Here is a 19,766-nt window from a genome sequence, read left to right on the forward strand (position 1 = left end):
CGGTAAAAACCACTTTTTTGAAAAATAATGTTTTGTAAGTTTTCGTGGTGAAGGATTTATTTTTCGACTCTGAAACTTTACACGCATTGTCAGACGGGTCCCTAAAACTGTTTACGCGCAAAAAAACACCAAATTGTCGATATTTTTTTTTTATTCTACGGCCGCCCACGGCCCCTGTTCATTTATTGACGTTTTTCACCTAAAAATCTAATTTTACGTATTTTTAAGGCGGAAGCGTACACGCGATGACTCTAAAAACTTGGAAACTGTACAACGGACCGTCGCACCTTCCTCCTATATCAGAAACTTTCCGAAAATCCAAATTTAAACCACCTAAGTACGGTAAAAACCACTTTTTTGAAAAATAATGTTTTGTAAGTTTTCGTGGTGAAGGATTTATTTTTTGACTCTGAAACTTTACACGCATTGTCAGACGGGTCCCTAAAACAGTTTACGCGCAAAAAAACACCAAATTGTCGATATTTTTTTTTTATTCTACGGCCGCCCACGGCCCCTGTTCATTTATTGACGTTTTTCACCAAAAAATCTAAATTTACGTATTTTTAAGGCGGAAGCGTACACGCGATGACTCTAAAAACTTGGAAACTGTACAAACGGACCGTCGCACCTTCCTCCTATATCAGAAACTTTCCGAAAATCCAAATTTAAACCACCTAAGTACGGTAAAAACCACTTTTTTGAAAAATAATGTTTTGTAAGTTTTCGTGGTGAAGGATTTATTTTTTGACTCTGAAACTTTACACGCATTGTCAGACGGGTCCCTAAAACGGTTTACGCGCAAAAAAACACCAAATTGTCGATATTTTTTTTTTATTCTACGGCCGCCCACGGCCCCTGTTCATTTATTGACGTTTTTCACCAAAAAATCTAAATTTACGTATTTTTCAGACGGAAGCGTACACGCGATGACTCTAAAAACTTGGAAACTGTACAAGGGACCATCAGACATTCCTCCTATATCAGAAAATTCCCGAAAATCCAAATTTAAACCACCTAAGTACGGTAAAAACCACTTTTTTGAAAAATAATGCTTTGCAAGTTTTCGTGGTGAAGGATTTATTTTTCGACTCTAAAACTTTATACGCATTGTCAGACAGGTCCCTAAAACGGTTTAGGCGCAAAAAAACACCAAATAGTCGATATTTTTTTTTTATTCTACGGCCGCCCACGGCCCCTGTTCATTTATTGACGTTGTTCACCTAAAAATCTAATTTTACGTATTTTTAAGGCGGAAGCGTACACGTGATGACTCTAAAAACTTGGAAACTGTACAAGGGACCTTTAGACCTTCCTCCTATATCAGACAATTGCCAAAAATCCAAATTTAAACCACCTAAGTACGGTAAAAACCACTTTTTTGAAAAATAATGTTTTGTAAGTTTTCGTGGTGAAGGATTTTTTTTCGACTTTGAAACTTTACACGCATTGTCAGACGGGTCCCTAAAACAGTTTACGCGCAAAAAAACACCAAATTGTCTATATTTTTTTTTTATTCTACGGCCGCCCACGGCCCCTGTTCATTTATTGACGTTTTTCACCAAAAAATCTAAATTTACGTATTTTTCAGACGGAAGCGAACACGCGATAACTCTAAAAACTTGAAACCTGTACAAAAGGCAGTCGGACCTTCCTCCCATACCAGAAAATTTCCGAAAATCCAAATTTAAACCACCTAAGTACGGTAAAAACCACTTTTTTGAAAAATAATGCTTTGCAAGTTTTCGTGGTGAAGGATTTATTTTTCGACTCTAAAACTTTATACGCATTGTCAGACAGGTCCCTAAAACGGTTCACGCGCAAAAAAACACCAAATAGTCGATATTTTTTTTTTATATTACGGCCCCTCACGATTTCTGTTCATTTATTGACGTTTTTCACCAAAAAATCTAAATTTACGTATTTTTCAGACGGAAGCGTACACGCGATGACTCTAAAAACTTGATACCTGTACAACAGACCGTCGGACCTTCGTTCCATATCAGAAAATTTCCGAAAATCCAAATTTAAACCACCTAAGTTCGGTAAAAACCACTTTTTTGAAAAATAATAATTTGTAAGTTTTCGTGGTGAAGGATTTATTTTTCGACTCTGAAACATTACACGCATTGTCAGACGGGTCCCTAAAACAGTTTACGCGCAAAAAAAAACCAAATTGTCGATATTTTTTTTTTATTCTACGGCCGCCCACGGCCCCTGTTCATTTATTGACGTTTTTCACCTAAAAATCTAATTTTACGTATTTTTAAGGCGGAAGCGTACACGCGATGACTCTAAAAACTTGGAAACTGTACAACGGACCGTCGCACCTTCCTCCTATATCAGAAACTTTCCGAAAATCCAAATTTAAACCACCTAAGTACGGTAAAAACCACTTTTTTGAAAAATAATGTTTTGTAAGTTTTCGTGGTGAAGGATTTATTTTTTGACTCTGAAACTTTACACGCATTGTCAGACGGGTCCCTAAAACAGTTTACGCGCAAAAAAACACCAAATTGTCGATATTTTTTTTTTATTCTACGGCCGCCCACGGCCCCTGTTCATTTATTGACGTTTTTCACCAAAAATCTAAATTTACGTATTTTTAAGGCGGAAGCGTACACGCGATGACTCTAAAAACTTGGAAACTGTACAACGGACCGTCGCACCTTCCTCCTATATCAGAAACTTTCCGAAAATCCAAATTTAAACCACCTAAGTACGGTAAAAACCACTTTTTTGAAAAATAATGTTTTGTAAGTTTTCGTGGTGAAGGATTTATTTTTTGACTCTGAAACTTTACACGCATTGTCAGACGGGTCCCTAAACAGTTTACGCGCAAAAAAACACCAAATTGTCGATATTTTTTTTTTATTCTACGGCCGCCCACGGCCCCTGTTCATTTATTGACGTTTTTCACCAAAAAATCTAAATTTACGTATTTTTCAGACGGAAGCGTACACGCGATGACTCTAAAAACTTGGAAACTGTACAACGGACCGTCGCACCTGCCTCCTATATCAGAAAATTGCCGAAAATCCAAATTTAAACCACCTAAGTACGGTAAAAACCACTTTTTTGAAATATAATGCTTTGCAAGTTTTCGTGGTGAAGGATTTATTTTTCGACTCTAAAACTTTATACGCATTGTCAGACAGGTCCCTAAAACGGTTCACGCGCAAAAAAACACCAAATAGTCGATATTTTTTTTTTATATTACGGCCCCTCACGATTTCTGTTCATTTATTGACGTTTTTCACCAAAAAATCTAAATTTACGTATTTTTCAGACGGAAGCGTACACGCGATGACTCTAAAAACTTGATACCTGTACAACAGACCGTCGGACCTTCGTTCCATATCAGAAAATTTCCGAAAATCCAAATTTAAACCACCTAAGTACGGTAAAAACCACTTTTTTGAAAAATAATGCTTTGTAAGTTTTCGTGGTGAAGGATTTATTTTTCGACTCTGAAACTTTACACGCATTGTCAGACGGGTCCCTAAAACAGTTTACGCGCAAAAAAAAACCAAATTGTCGATTTTTTTTTTTTATTCTACGGCCGCCCACGGCCCCTGTTCATTTATTGACGTTTTTCACCAAAAAATCTAAATTTACGTATTTTTAAGGCGGAAAGCGTACACGCGATGACTCTAAAAACTTGGAAACTGTACAACGGACCGTCGCACCTTCCTCCTATATCAGAAAATTTCCGAAAATCCAAATTTAAACCACCTAATTACGGTAAATACCACTTTTTTGAAAAATAATGTTTTGTAAGTTTTCGTGGTGAAGGATTTATTTTTCGACTCTGAAACTTTACATGCATTGTCAGACGGATCCCTTAAACGGTTTACGCGCAAAAAAACACCAAATTGTCGATTTTTTTTTTTTATTCTACGGCCGCCCACGGCCCCTGTTCATTTATTGACGTTTTTCACCTAAAAATCTAATTTTACGTATTTTTAAGGCGGAATTGTACACGCGATGACTCTAAAAACTTGGAAACTGTACAACGGACCGTCGCACCTTCCTCCTATATCAGAAACTTTCCGAAAATCCAAATTTAAACCACCTAAGTACGGTAAAAACCACTTTTTTGAAAAATAATGTTTTGTAAGTTTTCGTGGTGAAGGATTTATTTTTTGACTCTGAAACTTTACACGCATTGTCAGACGGGTCTCTAAAACAGTTTACGCGCAAAAAAAAACCAAATTGTAGATTTTTTTTTTTTATTCTACGGCCGCCCACGGCCCCTGTTCATTTATTGACGTTTTTCACCAAAAAATCTAAATTTACGTATTTTTCAGACGGAAGCGAACACGCGATAACTCTAAAAACTTAAAACCTGTACAAAAGGCCGTCGCACCTTCCTCCTATATCAGAAACTTTCCGAAAATCCAAATTTAAACCACCTAAGTACGGTAAAAACCACTTTTTTGAAAAATAATGTTTTGTAAGTTTTCGTGGTGAAGGATTTATTTTTTGACTCTGAAACTTTACACGCATTGTCAGACGGGTCCCTAAAACGGTTTACGCGCAAAAAAACACCAAATTGTCGATGTTTTTTTTTTATTCTACGGCCGCCCACGGCCCCTGTTCATTTATTGACGTTTTTCACCTAAAAATCTAATTTTACGTATTTTTAAGGCGGAAGGGTACACGCGATGACTCTAAAAACTTGGAAACTGTACAAGAGACCGTCGGACCTTCGTTCCATATCAGAAAATTTCCGAAAATCCAAATTTAAACCACCTAAGTACGGTAAAAACCACTTTTTTGAAAAATAATGCTTTGTAAGTTTTCGTGGTGAAGGATTTATTTTTCGACTCTGAAACTTTACACGCATTGTCAGACGGGTCCCTAAAACAGTTTACGCGCAAAAAAAAACCAAATTGTCGATTTTTTTTTTTTATTCTACGGCCGCCCACGGCCCCTGTTCATTTATTGACGTTTTTCACCAAAAAATCTAAATTTACGTATTTTTAAGGCGGAAGCGTACACGCGATGACTCTAAAAACTTGGAAACTGTACAACGGACCGTCGCACCTTCCTCCTATATCAGAAAATTTCCGAAAATCCAAATTTAAACCACCTAATTACGGTAAATATCACTTTTTTGAAAAATAATGTTTTGTAAGTTTTCGTGGTGAAGGATTTATTTTTCGACTCTGAAACTTTACATGCATTGTCAGACGGATCCCTTAAACGGTTTACGCGCAAAAAAACACCAAATTGTCGATTTTTTTTTTTATTCTACGGCCGCCCACGGCCCCTGTTCATTTATTGACGTTTTTCACCTAAAAACCTAATTTTACGTATTTTTAAGGCGGAATTGTACACGCGATGACTCTAAAAACTTGGAAACTGTACAACGGACCGTCGCACCTTCCTCCTATATCAGAAACTTTCCGAAAATCCAAATTTAAACCACCTAAGTACGGTAAAAACCACTTTTTTGAAAAATAATGTTTTGTAAGTTTTCGTGGTGAAGGATTTATTTTTTGACTCTGAAACTTTACACGCATTGTCAGACGGGTCCCTAAAACAGTTTACGCGCAAAAAAACACCAAATTGTCGATATTTTTTTTTATTCTACGGCCGCCCACGGCCCCTGTTCATTTATTGACGTTTTTCACCAAAAAATCTAAATTTACGTATTTTTCAGACGGAAGCGTACACGCGATGACTCTAAAAACTTGATACCTGTACAACAGACCGTCGGACCTTCGTTCCATATCAGAAAATTTCCGAAAATCCAAATTTAAACCACCTAAGTACGGTAAAAACCACTTTTTTGAAAAATAATGCTTTGTAAGTTTTCGTGGTGAAGGATTTATTTTTCGACTCTGAAACTTTACACGCATTGTCAGACGGGTCCCTAAAACAGTTTACGCGCAAAAAAAAACCAAATTGTCGATTTTTTTTTTTTATTCTACGGCCGCCCACGGCCCCTGTTCATTTATTGACGTTTTTCACCAAAAAATCTAAATTTACGTATTTTTAAGGCGGAAGCGTACACGCGATGACTCTAAAAACTTGGAAACTGTACAACGGACCGTCGCACCTTCCTCCTATATCAGAAAATTTCCGAAAATCCAAATTTAAACCACCTAATTACGGTAAATACCACTTTTTTGAAAAATAATGTTTTGTAAGTTTTCGTGGTGAAGGATTTATTTTTCGACTCTGAAACTTTACATGCATTGTCAGACGGATCCCTTAAACGGTTCACGCGCAAAAAAACACCAAATAGTCGATATTTTTTTTTATATTACGGCCCCTCACGATTTCTGTTCATTTATTGACGTTTTTCACCAAAAAATCTAAATTTACGTATTTTTCAGACGGAAGCGTACACACGATGACTCTAAAAACTTGGAAACTGTACAACGGACCGTCGCACCTTCCTCCTATATCAGAAAATTTCCGAAAATCCAAATTTAAACCACCTAATTACGGTAAATACCACTTTTTTGAAAAATAATGTTTTGTAAGTTTTCGTGGTGAAGGATTTATTTTTCGACTCTGAAACTTTACATGCATTGTCAGACGGATCCCTTAAACGGTTTACGCGCAAAAAACACCAAATTGTCGATTTTTTTTTTTTATTCTACGGCCGCCCACGGCCCCTGTTCATTTATTGACGTTTTTCACCTAAAAATCTAATTTTACGTATTTTTAAGGCGGAATTGTACACGCGATGACTCTAAAAACTTGGAAACTGTACAACGGACCGTCGCACCTTCCTCCTATATCAGAAACTTTCCGAAAATCCAAATTTAAACCACCTAAGTACGGTAAAAACCACTTTTTTGAAAAATAATGTTTTGTAAGTTTTCGTGGTGAAGGATTTATTTTTTGACTCTGAAACTTTACACGCATTGTCAGACGGGTCCCTAAAACAGTTTACGCGCAAAAAAACACCAAATTGTCGATATTTTTTTTTTATTCTACGGCCGCCCACGGCCCCTGTTCATTTATTGACGTTTTTCACCTAAAAATCTAATTTTACGTATTTTTAAGGCGGAAGCGTACACGCGATGACTCTAAAAACTTGGATACTGTACAACGGACCGTCGCACCTTCCTCCTATATCAGAAACTTTCCGAAAATCCAAATTTAAACCACCTAAGTACGGTAAAAACCACTTTTTTGAAAAATAATGTTTTGTAAGTTTTCGTGGTGAAGGATTTATTTTTTGACTCTGAAACTTTACACGCATTGTCAGACGGGTCCCTAAAACAGTTTACGCGCAAAAAAACACCAAATTGTCGATATTTTTTTTTTATTCTACGGCCGCCCACGGCCCCTGTTCATTTATTGACGTTTTTCACCTAAAAATCTAATTTTACGTATTTTTAAGGCGGAAGCGTACACGCGATGACTCTAAAAACTTGGATACTGTACAACGGACCGTCGGACCTTCCTCCTATATCAGAAAATTGCCGAAAATCCAAATTTAAACCACCTAAGTACGCTAAAAACCACTTTTTTGAAAAATAATGTTTTGTAAGTTTTCGTGGTGAAGGATTTATTTTTCGACTCTGAAACTTTACACGCATTGTCAGATGGGTCCCTAAAATGGTTCACGCGCAAAAAAACACCAAATAGTCGATATTTTTTTTTTATATTACGGCCCCTCACGATTTCTGTTCATTTATTGACGTTTTTCACCTAAATATCTAATTTTACGTATTTTTAAGGCGGAATTGTACACGCGATGACTCTAAAAACTTGGAAACTGTACAACGGACCGTCGCACCTTCCTCCTATATCAGAAACTTTCCGAAAATCCAAATTTAAACCACCTAAGTACGGTAAAAACCACTTTTTTGAAAAATAATGTTTTGTAAGTTTTCGTGGTGAAGGATTTATTTTTTGACTCTGAAACTTTACACGCATTGTCAGACGGGTCCCTAAAACAGTTTACGCGCAAAAAAACACCAAATTGTCGATATTTTTTTTTTATTCTACGGCCGCCCACGGCCCCTGTTCATTTATTGACGTTTTTCACCAAAAAATCTAAATTTACGTATTTTTCAGACGGAAGCGTACACGCGATGACTCTAAAAACTTGATACCTGTACAACAGACCGTCGGACCTTCGTTCCATATCAGAAAATTTCCGAAAATCCAAATTTAAACCACCTAAGTACGGTAAAAACCACTTTTTTGAAAAATAATGCTTTGTAAGTTTTCGTGGTGAAGGATTTATTTTTCGACTCTGAAACTTTACACGCATTGTCAGACGGGTCCCTAAAACAGTTTACGCGCAAAAAAAAACCAAATTGTCGATTTTTTTTTTTTATTCTACGGCCGCCCACGGCCCCTGTTCATTTATTGACGTTTTTCACCAAAAAATCTAAATTTACGTATTTTTAAGGCGGAAGCGTACACGCGATGACTCTAAAAACTTGGAAACTGTACAACGGACCGTCGCACCTTCCTCCTATATCAGAAAATTTCCGAAAATCCAAATTTAAACCACCTAATTACGGTAAATACCACTTTTTTGAAAAATAATGTTTTGTAAGTTTTCGTGGTGAAGGATTTATTTTTCGACTCTGAAACTTTACATGCATTGTCAGACGGATCCCTTAAACGGTTCACGCGCAAAAAAACACCAAATAGTCGATATTTTTTTTTTATATTACGGCCCCTCACGATTTCTGTTCATTTATTGACGTTTTTCACCAAAAAATCTAAATTTACGTATTTTTCAGACGGAAGCGTACACACGATGACTCTAAAAACTTGGAAACTGTACAACGGACCGTCGCACCTTCCTCCTATATCAGAAAATTTCCGAAAATCCAAATTTAAACCACCTAATTACGGTAAATACCACTTTTTTGAAAAATAATGTTTTGTAAGTTTTCGTGGTGAAGGATTTATTTTTCGACTCTGAAACTTTACATGCATTGTCAGACGGATCCCTTAAACGGTTTTACGCGCAAAAAAACACCAAATTGTCGATTTTTTTTTTTTATTCTACGGCCGCCCACGGCCCCTGTTCATTTATTGACGTTTTTCACCTAAAAATCTAATTTTACGTATTTTTAAGGCGGAATTGTACACGCGATGACTCTAAAAACTTGGAAACTGTACAACGGACCGTCGCACCTTCCTCCTATATCAGAAACTTTCCGAAAATCCAAATTTAAACCACCTAAGTACGGTAAAAACCACTTTTTTGAAAAATAATGTTTTGTAAGTTTTCGTGGTGAAGGATTTATTTTTTGACTCTGAAACTTTACACGCATTGTCAGACGGGTCCCTAAAACAGTTTACGCGCAAAAAAACACCAAATTGTCGATATTTTTTTTTTATTCTACGGCCGCCCACGGCCCCTGTTCATTTATTGACGTTTTTCACCTAAAAATCTAATTTTACGTATTTTTAAGGCGGAAGCGTACACGCGATGACTCTAAAAACTTGGATACTGTACAACGGACCGTCGGACCTTCCTCCTATATCAGAAAATTGCCGAAAATCCAAATTTAAACCACCTAAGTACGCTAAAAACCACTTTTTTGAAAAATAATGTTTTGTAAGTTTTCGTGGTGAAGGATTTATTTTTCGACTCTGAAACTTTACACGCATTGTCAGATGGGTCCCTAAAATGGTTCACGCGCAAAAAAACACCAAATAGTCGATATTTTTTTTTTATATTACGGCCCCTCACGATTTCTGTTCATTTATTGACGTTTTTCACCTAAATATCTAATTTTACGTATTTTTAAGGCGGAAGCGTATCCGCGATGACTCTAAAAACTTGGAAACTGTACAATGGACCGTCGGAGGTGCATGCGTTGAGACGGCGACAAAATTAGGTAAGGAGGGAATACGTGACGGAGCATGGATGGTGCGCGGTGGTTACCTGACCTCGTTTTCTGACCACTCGTGGACAGTCGGGTTGTCGCGAGTTCAGTCGTCGATGTGGTCGATCACTACGACGGAGGTGGCAGAGAGATTTTGGCACAAGGTGAGTGACGACATATTGTTTTGAGCCAGGAACACGGACGTTAGCGGTGCTTGAACCGTGGAAACTGTGCGTTTCACCGGGCCCGTGGCACGTTACTCATGCTGCCACCTTGGATGACATACGTGGCTGACTAAGGGACATGTCAGTGGTGAGGGGGAGAGCATATAATTTTTTTTGTCATCGCAAGGCGAACGGGAATTTGCCGGTCGCGTCCAACTGGTTACCGCCGATTACGCAGGCCAAATTGTCTTCACTCGCCCTGTGCCGTTTTAGTCTCTGTCGTTCCCACTGCCGAAGCTGTCGTGCCTAGGCTTGCCGTCTAGTGGTGGTCGTATCGTGCGGCCGAGCGAAACGATTTCGTGACACTCGTCTGTTCGTGGGCTGTTTGGAAAACGTTGCGGAGGCATTGCTTTTTCGCACCGAATCGCTATCTCGTATCTTCCCCCTTCGCCTAATTTCGTGTGTTTCCACCGATGTATTTGTTTTTTTGCTTTCCTTTTTTACTAGCATTGTTTTCTTCTTATGATTGTTGTTCAAAATATCGTTTGTTTTTCATTTATATACATTGTTTTATTTATAAAAACGTATTTTACCTACTCACGTTAGCCCATATGGCAAGATTTTTTTCGGTTTTTTTTTTATCTCATTCGTTTAACTTTGCTACTAATCAAAATTGTTTACACCATTTTTTAGCCTGTTTTTTTTTTTCAAAATGCATTATATCTACTGTTAGCTCATATGGCAAATTTTTTTTCTGAAGATAATTATTTGTATTCTACATTTACACCGTTTTTTATAATCAAAATATAATGTTGTTAGCCTTTTAGGTAACCTAAATAGGTTTGATGATAATTGATTTATTTTTTTTATTTTTATTACAGTAATCTTTCGTTATCCGCGGAGTTTACGTTCCAGCAAACTTGTGTGGATAAGAAAACCGCGAATAACCAGACCATAAATCAACGTAAAAAGGGAGGTTAGGTTTATTTTTTTTAATTTTAAAAATCAATTAATAATTGTTTAATTCATACAATTAAAGCATTTATAGTGGTGGGTTGAATTTCGTCAAGTGATTCTTTGATGTTGACAAGACATTCAGCGATATTATAATTTTTTCATCCCTGTGTGACAGTGAGTAGTAAGTAGTAAGTAAGTATAATGTATATGTGTTATACCTATAGCGATATAACAATTATCTAGAATTGTCAAAAATAAATTTCTGCATTGTTCATTTAATAACGCTGAAACGTTATCGCAATCGCAAGGTTAGGTCATACGCAATAATATGTTATCGTGGACCCAACCGCGGATAATGAAAACGGGAATAACGAGGGATATAACTGTAATTATATTATATACTTTGATTTGTTATTAAAATACGAATCAATTGAAAATCATACATACACAATGAATTACTGTTTTATTTTTTTATTTTTGAGTTTATAAATCTATTATTAAAAATTAACGACTTATAATATAGTCTACAAGAAAAATATGCAACCGCCAATTAGATATAGGTACTAAAGAGTGTAGCAGTAGTAGATAGGATGGATGGGCAGTAATTTGCAAAATTTTCATATGGATTAAGAATCCGTCTCCCCGAAATGTAAGTGTACAATGGCACTTGCATATGACATTAAACTAAATTGGTATTAAGCCTTTATAATTCCAAAGGTTTATAAATATATTGTATTCAACTTCAATTAATATAAAAGATATTGTTTATCGTTAATTCGTTAGCGAAATATAGCTTTTCAAAGTTGTGCTGTTGTCGGATTTTGTAATACTTAATATGACATATTAATACAATTATGTCTATGATTATATTTTTATCATTTTTAATTTTCTTTATATATTATTTATTAGTAGTCACAGTTTTCCCTGGGAACATATAGTTGGACAGTCTTGATTAATTTACACTTCTTTTTAAATTAACTAGATTATATCTGTAATATATCACAATGTACTTACTATATCTTTAATCGCGTGTGTAAATAAATTATTTTCATTTGTCATGTTGTATAGCAGGTAATTTTGTACTATAATATTGTAATTAGTGATAGGCGTATCATACAATATATTGTCTAATCAAATTTAAAATATAATAAAAAGTATAACATCATAAAATAGTGAACAATTTGTATAGCTATACAATATAATATACACACCCCTGTAAACTAGAGTCTGTGTCGTCAACATTGATGTTAAAGATGTATTCTGCCAGCTGACTAGTAAAGACGGTACAAAATTCACTCAAACTGGTCCATTCGAAATAAAAATATATATATATATATCATTTGTATGATAAAAATACTATTATTGAACGAAACGAAAATGTGTGACCGTCATCACCAACGCTTGCCATCAGTGCCATCAGTTGTTATCAGGTCGTACATAAATGTTTTTGTTTGTCATTTGTTTTTATTATAATTATTCTGCTTCGTCACCTGTGTGGTACGGCATATATTTATATTTTATATTTATGTAATCTAGCCGTTCGGGTTGTGATTGTGCTATGTTATTGACTAACATTAGTTATAAGATATTTTATTAACTGTGGAACATCAATAAATTATATATAAATTCAATAAATATATAAAATATAATAATAAATTAATAGCCAAGTTAGTACGGTCTAGTAGTATTATATACTACTGCACCATACTTAGTCTGCATCGTTCGCTGCGAAAATAAACTCATCGTTCGGAACTTCATCAGAATAATCCGAGGTAAGATATCTAGAGTTTCCAAATCGTAATATAATATCCACTACCGATTCAACGCGTTCGTTATTACTAAGGTAGCACAATAATGTACCATCGTCAGCATTGCTGACATCTGAGCCACTCCACCCACATAATCAATTGCATTGACTTAAATAAGGTCAGAAATATTTTTATTAAGTAAAACTAAATAAATAGTCAGTATGTTTAATAGGGCCTGTGAATTTTCTTATGCCGTAATATTTAAATCAGCAATGCTCGTACGTATAGTGCACGCGATTTCAATGGATCAATATTTGCATATTACATTGTGTATCTATTACTGCAGATTAAATTAAAAGTTTATTTAGGCATAAGGCATAACAATATTAAATCGTATGTTGGATATAGTCAAAATAAAATATGATGTTGTTTGTTTATTTAGCAAAATATATAAATTTCGAAAAATTACTGACGATTTTTAATTTCTTAACCTAAAATGTAATGACGTAGATGATTATGTAATTTTAGACGTCTACGCGTGTATACCCGATTCGTATAATAATTATGAAAGAATATAATTGTGAAGGAAAGCATTCTATCTGCATTTTATATGTACCTATACGAATATATACTTAATCTACAGTAATATGATTACGACCATAAAATCGTCGAACATAACAGGATAAACCTCTGCACGGCCCGACTGTGTGTACAATTTTAAATTCATTATAAAACCTTACTGTTTTAACATATGTCTTATTATTTAATAAAACATAACAATGTCATCATTGACGTTTGGAGTGGCTATTCTCTTTATACCCACTTATAATTTGTAGGTACGACAAGTTTGTTGGATTTGTATGTTTCTAATCAGTACAAAATATTTTGGAAGTATAAAAATAGTTGAAAAATTAATCCTGTTTTATTTATTAAAACCATAATTTGATTTTAATTTTCACATATCTTTGTCAAAGTTGTAGAAATTCATACGGTATACCCACATAATGGCTTAAACATTTTTCGTAAAAATAAAATATCTTTCTATAATTAACGTTTAGTCAACAATAATTAATTAAAGAAACGAAATAAATGTTTATAATCATATTTATCTTATTTTGGTTAACATGAAACGAGTTAACCGTGGTCCGTGAAGATGGCTGGATGATTTGAAGAAAAGTACAACGGAAAACATTATAAGAATTGCTTATTGAATTTAATTTTAATCATCACAAATTGCGTTATAAAGTGATAACTTCGTGATGAGGATTGAAATAATACTTATATAATATTCATATTTATTCCATTATAATAATTGTGCGTTGTTGTACATAGCAGTTTAGAAATGATCACTTTAATCTTTTCGTTAATATATAACGAATATTAATATAGTTGATTATTTAAAATTAATAAGCTAATATAAACACTTCAAAATCGTAGTAGTTTTATTTATAAAATTCATTGATGAACTATTATATATTAAATTAAATTAGATCAATCACCGCTTAACGTTGCAATACATAATATGTTGAATGTAAGGAAATTAATCATTACTATTTTGTCGTTTCATAGTTTAATTTTTAATAATACTTATATAATATCTAACAAAATTTATTTATTAAACTTTTTGTAAAAACCATTAACGATTGATTTAATTACTGGATAGGTTCACTCCCCGTGTACATTTTATATCATTGTTGTATTTTCATCCATCTTGTGTATGTATATCATTTGTTTATTATGCCTTGACGTATACATTTTAAATATTTATTTTAATAATCATAATAATAATGATAATAAAAAGTCTATCTTTTAGTAGATATTTAAAAACACATAAATGTTATGGATAAATCCATTTAAAAAAATGCTTTACTAGGTTTATTTTACTTTTATGTTCAAACAATTTCATGTTATGCCTAATATTACACTTAATCCATTTTAAGTTTAAAACTTACATCATATTCTAATCTAAATATTTACTTTATAAAACCTGTAAAACAGTAAATAGTATAAACAAATCACGTGCAAAATTAATTTTACACCGTACTTATTGTTCACGATAATAATAATATAATAATATTATAGCTTGAATATAGAATATTATTTCAATTTTAAATTTAAAAGTCTTTCTTATATAAAAATCTACGACCCTTAAAACGTTTTTATATTTTATTGATATGCTAAATTTTAATCATAAAATAATGAATTCATTTAAATGTTCATAATTATTAATAACTTTATAAACCTGCAGACGTACATTATTATTATTTATCAATTCCAGACAGGTTTTTTTAGAAAGAGTTATGTCCAGTCACTCAATATTATAATATGCGCATAAGCATAAAAATAAAAAGAGGTTAATTATTATTATTATTTATTTATTTTTTTTTTTATTAAGTTATATAACTTAATAATCTTATTCATATTATCTCTATATCACTAAATAAAAGTTTCAAAAATCTACAATTTAAATTAGTTCAATTAAAAATATTATTAAATAGATACTGTAATTATTTAAAAATAATATTATAGATAATTGAAATTCAATCGTTTAAGAATATTAAGCAGGCAAAAGTAAAAACTATTAATATTACACACGAATACAGGATAGCAAAATAATAACAATGTTTAACATTTTAGCATACATTAAAATGAGAAATAGATGTAAACGTTTTCTAAAGAGACTAGTCCAGCTATTTATCCCATATAAATTAATATATAGTTAAATATACCTTCCAAACGTTGGCATACGACAATTCAAACAAGCTTTATAAGTATTGAAAAAATAATCTATCATAAACATAACAAAAATTAGTTAGTGTTGATTGAGTTACGAGTGTATTGGTAAGCTTAAAATCATATATCGTTTTGGTGCGTAAATTGCGTAGCCGCCCAACAATTCACCATTCATCTTTGTATGTAATTGGCAATATTTGCATTACCATCACATATATACTGGTAGTACTGTGCATCGACCTAGTGTGTTATCGTCGGACAGGTCGACTGCGACATTGAGAAAATGCTGCAATAGTCAGTGGCGTCATTTAAATTTTTTTATTACGCATGTCGTATAAACCAGGTCACTTTAAGCGCAAATTACTATAATTTTTCAAGCCAATCAATTTATGAAGTGGCCTAATTACTACAATATGGGATTTTTAAATAGTAAATGTATACCCAGCACGGTACAATGACGCCACTGCAATAGTAAGTTATTATGTGGGTATAAGTCAACTACGTACTTTATTCAGCCACCCAAAGACTTTGGTTGTGCATGGTGGTTAGCTGTAAAAGCGCCGCGGTTGCAGGACGCCACCAGACTAGAGTACCAAATATTACAGTGATAGTGGCACGTTACGACGGCGGCGAAATTGTTAACAGGCCGGTGGTCAATGGCAATCCCAATCAAATTACAAGCCGATGAGGCCACAGCCACAGTCAGGATATATATATTTATATTGATATCGTTGAGTACCGACACTGCAGCACTCAAAAGCCTGCTGACCTTTGGTTATGAGTTTCCATAATCCCATATCACATGATATTTGATTTATTTCTATTTTTATTTTTATTTTTACAATATATCTTGGTGAAACGTTTCCTACCACCGACATGGTATTTTTGTACGATCACAAAATACCTTTTTATCCTTAAATAGCTTTTTATCGGTCGTTGTATTATTTTTATGCGTCTCCGATTGCGTGAGGCCGTTCGTCAGCCTCCGCTCACGTTGTAAATGCCGTACACCACGTGGCCGTTTTTATATTGTCGTGCGTCCGAGTGTGTCACCACTTCGCGACAACCAACTCGGTGTTAAACGCTTCAGTACGTTTTTAATATTTTTATCATTGTTGTCATTTTCGCCGGATGTTCCATCGCCGCAAGCAACTTCTCAACAGTTTGTCGTTACATTTGTGCGCGCAATGCGACGTTTTGTCACCATCAAGCAGTCGGTCGCATTACTCCGTAACGATTAATTGTCGAGTTGTCTTAAATCAGTAACGATTGCCATAACTGCTGTGTTGATGTCATCGAGACAGCATCGCTGTCCACTCCGGTACCGCTGGCCACCGTGTCGCCTTCGCCACCGGCCCGCGCGATTGTAAAAGGCGGTTGTCGTTCGGCTGTCCGCCATGCAGAGTGGGTCTAACGCGTCTATATACGAACGTGCGACACCCTATTGAACTCGTCACACGACGGGGTACCAGAGAACGTATGCTGGTGATCTGTCGCCAAACTCTGTAGTGCCTTCTCCTTTTCGTACTCCCGATCCTGCATCGCTGCAGTCACCGTGTGCGGAGGTTTCACCACAATTTTTTACGTACGTCGCTCGTCCTCGATTCGTCAATAGCGGCACTGTAATTACACGCTGTTTACGTCAACGCTGCCAAGACGGTAATGTTTTACACTTCGGATGATGGCCGATGCTATATCAGTCATCATATATACGTAATATATATATTATACAAAGTAGTTATTGAATGAATATTGAAGAAAATTGGTAGTATAAAAATTTAAAAATTATAATAACATTTTATAATAATTATATTAATTGTTAAAAAAAATATGTCGTGTACATAATTATTTTAACGAGTACATACTATTACATACTATTATATTAATATTTATTTGATTATTTTAGCTTTAAATACAAGTGTTATTAGCTATAGATAGTTACTAAACAATATCAATTATTTATTAATTATTCATTACCATGGATACCTGTTGGCGGTTTGAAAAAAAAACTAATTTTATGTATTTTTAAGAGAGTAAAAATGTGTTAGACTTGAGGAACATGTTGGTAATAGCAGTAGAAAATTCTTTAGTGCCCCTGGGAAACTTGAAAAAAGCGCTTTTTACCAATTAAAAAAATTGACAAATGTCCGTAATGTACGCGTTAATAACAATAATTAATGAAACACTGATGTCCTAGTTAGGAATTTTCATAATTCCATTATTAAATTCACACATAGTGTACTAATATGTATAAATAAAAAACATTTAAAAATGCATGTATAATGACAAAATTGTCGTTTTGATATTAAAATAAAAATACTACTTTTGTAGGCTCATTTCTCAATACCGTTACTATGCCTCCGGCTATATACCTATTTAATACTTATAGTGCTTTAATAGTCAGTATTATTTATTTTTTGTTTGTTGGCTATAGATATAATCGTAAACTATATTTATTCATGTTTTATATTATAATTTATAATATAAAACATAAATATAAATATAGAAATAAAATAATATTTTGCTGGCTAAATTACCCACACAACAGTTATCAATCAATACGATTGTATAAATATTTAAAATCGATTGCAGTTCAAATATTTAAAATAAAATATGTGTACATCATTGAATAAATATATATATTTTTTAATTATAATCGAAATATTTAATACTGATTAATAAACATTTAAATAAAAATATTTGTTTTTCATTAATTCAAAAATGTTTAACTTCAAGTAAAAATATATTTAAATAATTAATATTAAATATTAAAAAGGTTGGCAAGTGATATGGGTCATTACTCTGCAGTGTGACTACAGTCTATACTATACTATATTAGATATGCATCTAGAGGTGTCACTAAAAGTTACAAGGGGGATCAATGTGGGCAATTGGTATCAAATTATATATTATTTGTTTTTTTTTTTTGTTAAATGTATGCTCTTATAATTACCCCATAAATTGCCCCTCTCCCCGTTTAGGACCTCTGTTTCCGCCCTTGATTGTCACTGTAATGGATATTTTAAATTTGAATTAAATTATATGATATAAAACCAATCATCGTATATGAGTACAGTAAAAAAAAATCTAACCAAAGACGGAGTCCATCGTTTATCAACCTATTATTATTATATAATAAATGTAGGTATTATTAAATAATTTAATTTACTATTTTAGACATTATTATATATGTATGTAACATACATAGTACCTATCTAATAATAAAAATACATATATTATATAGTAGGTTGGATTAACTTTTGACAAAATATTGCATTTTAAAATGTCATTGTATGCATAATAATATACGAGTAGGTACTTGTAAAGTTTCAAGTACCTATCCGTACTAATTTTTAAATTACTACAAAATAAACAGTGGATACTTATTATTTTAATAATTTTATTTGAATAAATTATTGCTATAATGCTATAATACCTAGCATAATAGTATATTATGGTAATATCAGGTAAATGGTTGCTGTAATTGTAATAGCTTATAGCGTAATAGGTATACACTATACATTATTTCTTTACATAGGTAAATAATATATAATAATCGTAATTAATATGTATAACTGTATTTTATTATGTTTATAATGTGTTATCATATTATATTATACACTTCCGCATCGAAGAATGTCCAACACTTGAACTGAGTATGTGTGTAGACTAGCTGTGCTACTGTAGAGTCTACAGTCACTATAGACTCAATCAAGTACGACATATTATAAAATATTAGAAACGACTAACATTTTTTTTAAGTTTAACAGGTTTAAATGGTTTTTAATCATAATTCATAACAGAAGATTGATCATACAAGTAAAAAATATGTCTATCTATATTATCATTACTGTAAAAGTGGGTAATAGGTAATTTGAAGTTTGCTCCTTGAGTTTTACAACAAAAAACAGCCACCGTTGTAGAAAATAGGTAGGTCGTGCATAGTTAATAACAATAAACAGTATATACGGTAAATATGTATTGATAAAAATTATCATATTATTCGTATCGTATCATAATTCAGAATATATCTTATAAGTTAAAAAATAATTATGAATAAAATTCTATTGAGTCTTAAGCGACCCATACACGATATAATTAATCATACGACATATTGTACAACTTTGTTAATAGTTTGATACGATTATCGTAACGTGTATGATATTGTATGTGGAACAATGTGTGTACTACACATTGTGTAACTACTTCATGAGATGAAGTTTAAACTTGTGTAAAATCTATCGTATGACAAGTTCGCCATACGACAAATCGTAACATGCGTATTAAACATTAATAAAATATATAAAAATACAGAAAGTACATAATGTTTGTAGAATATAATA

General features: G+C 33.3%; 1 pseudogene; it reads left to right on the forward strand.

The window, feature by feature from the left end:
* The window catches only part of LOC113549305, a 38,148-nt pseudogene extending 22,037 nt beyond the window's left edge, over nt 1–16,111 (forward strand).
* The last annotated feature ends 3,655 nt before the right edge of the window (nt 16,112–19,766 follow it).

The sequence above is a fragment of the Rhopalosiphum maidis genome, chromosome 1 (assembly GCF_003676215.2).
Source record: "Rhopalosiphum maidis isolate BTI-1 chromosome 1, ASM367621v3, whole genome shotgun sequence".
In the NCBI taxonomy this organism is placed as follows: domain Eukaryota; kingdom Metazoa; phylum Arthropoda; class Insecta; order Hemiptera; family Aphididae; genus Rhopalosiphum; species Rhopalosiphum maidis.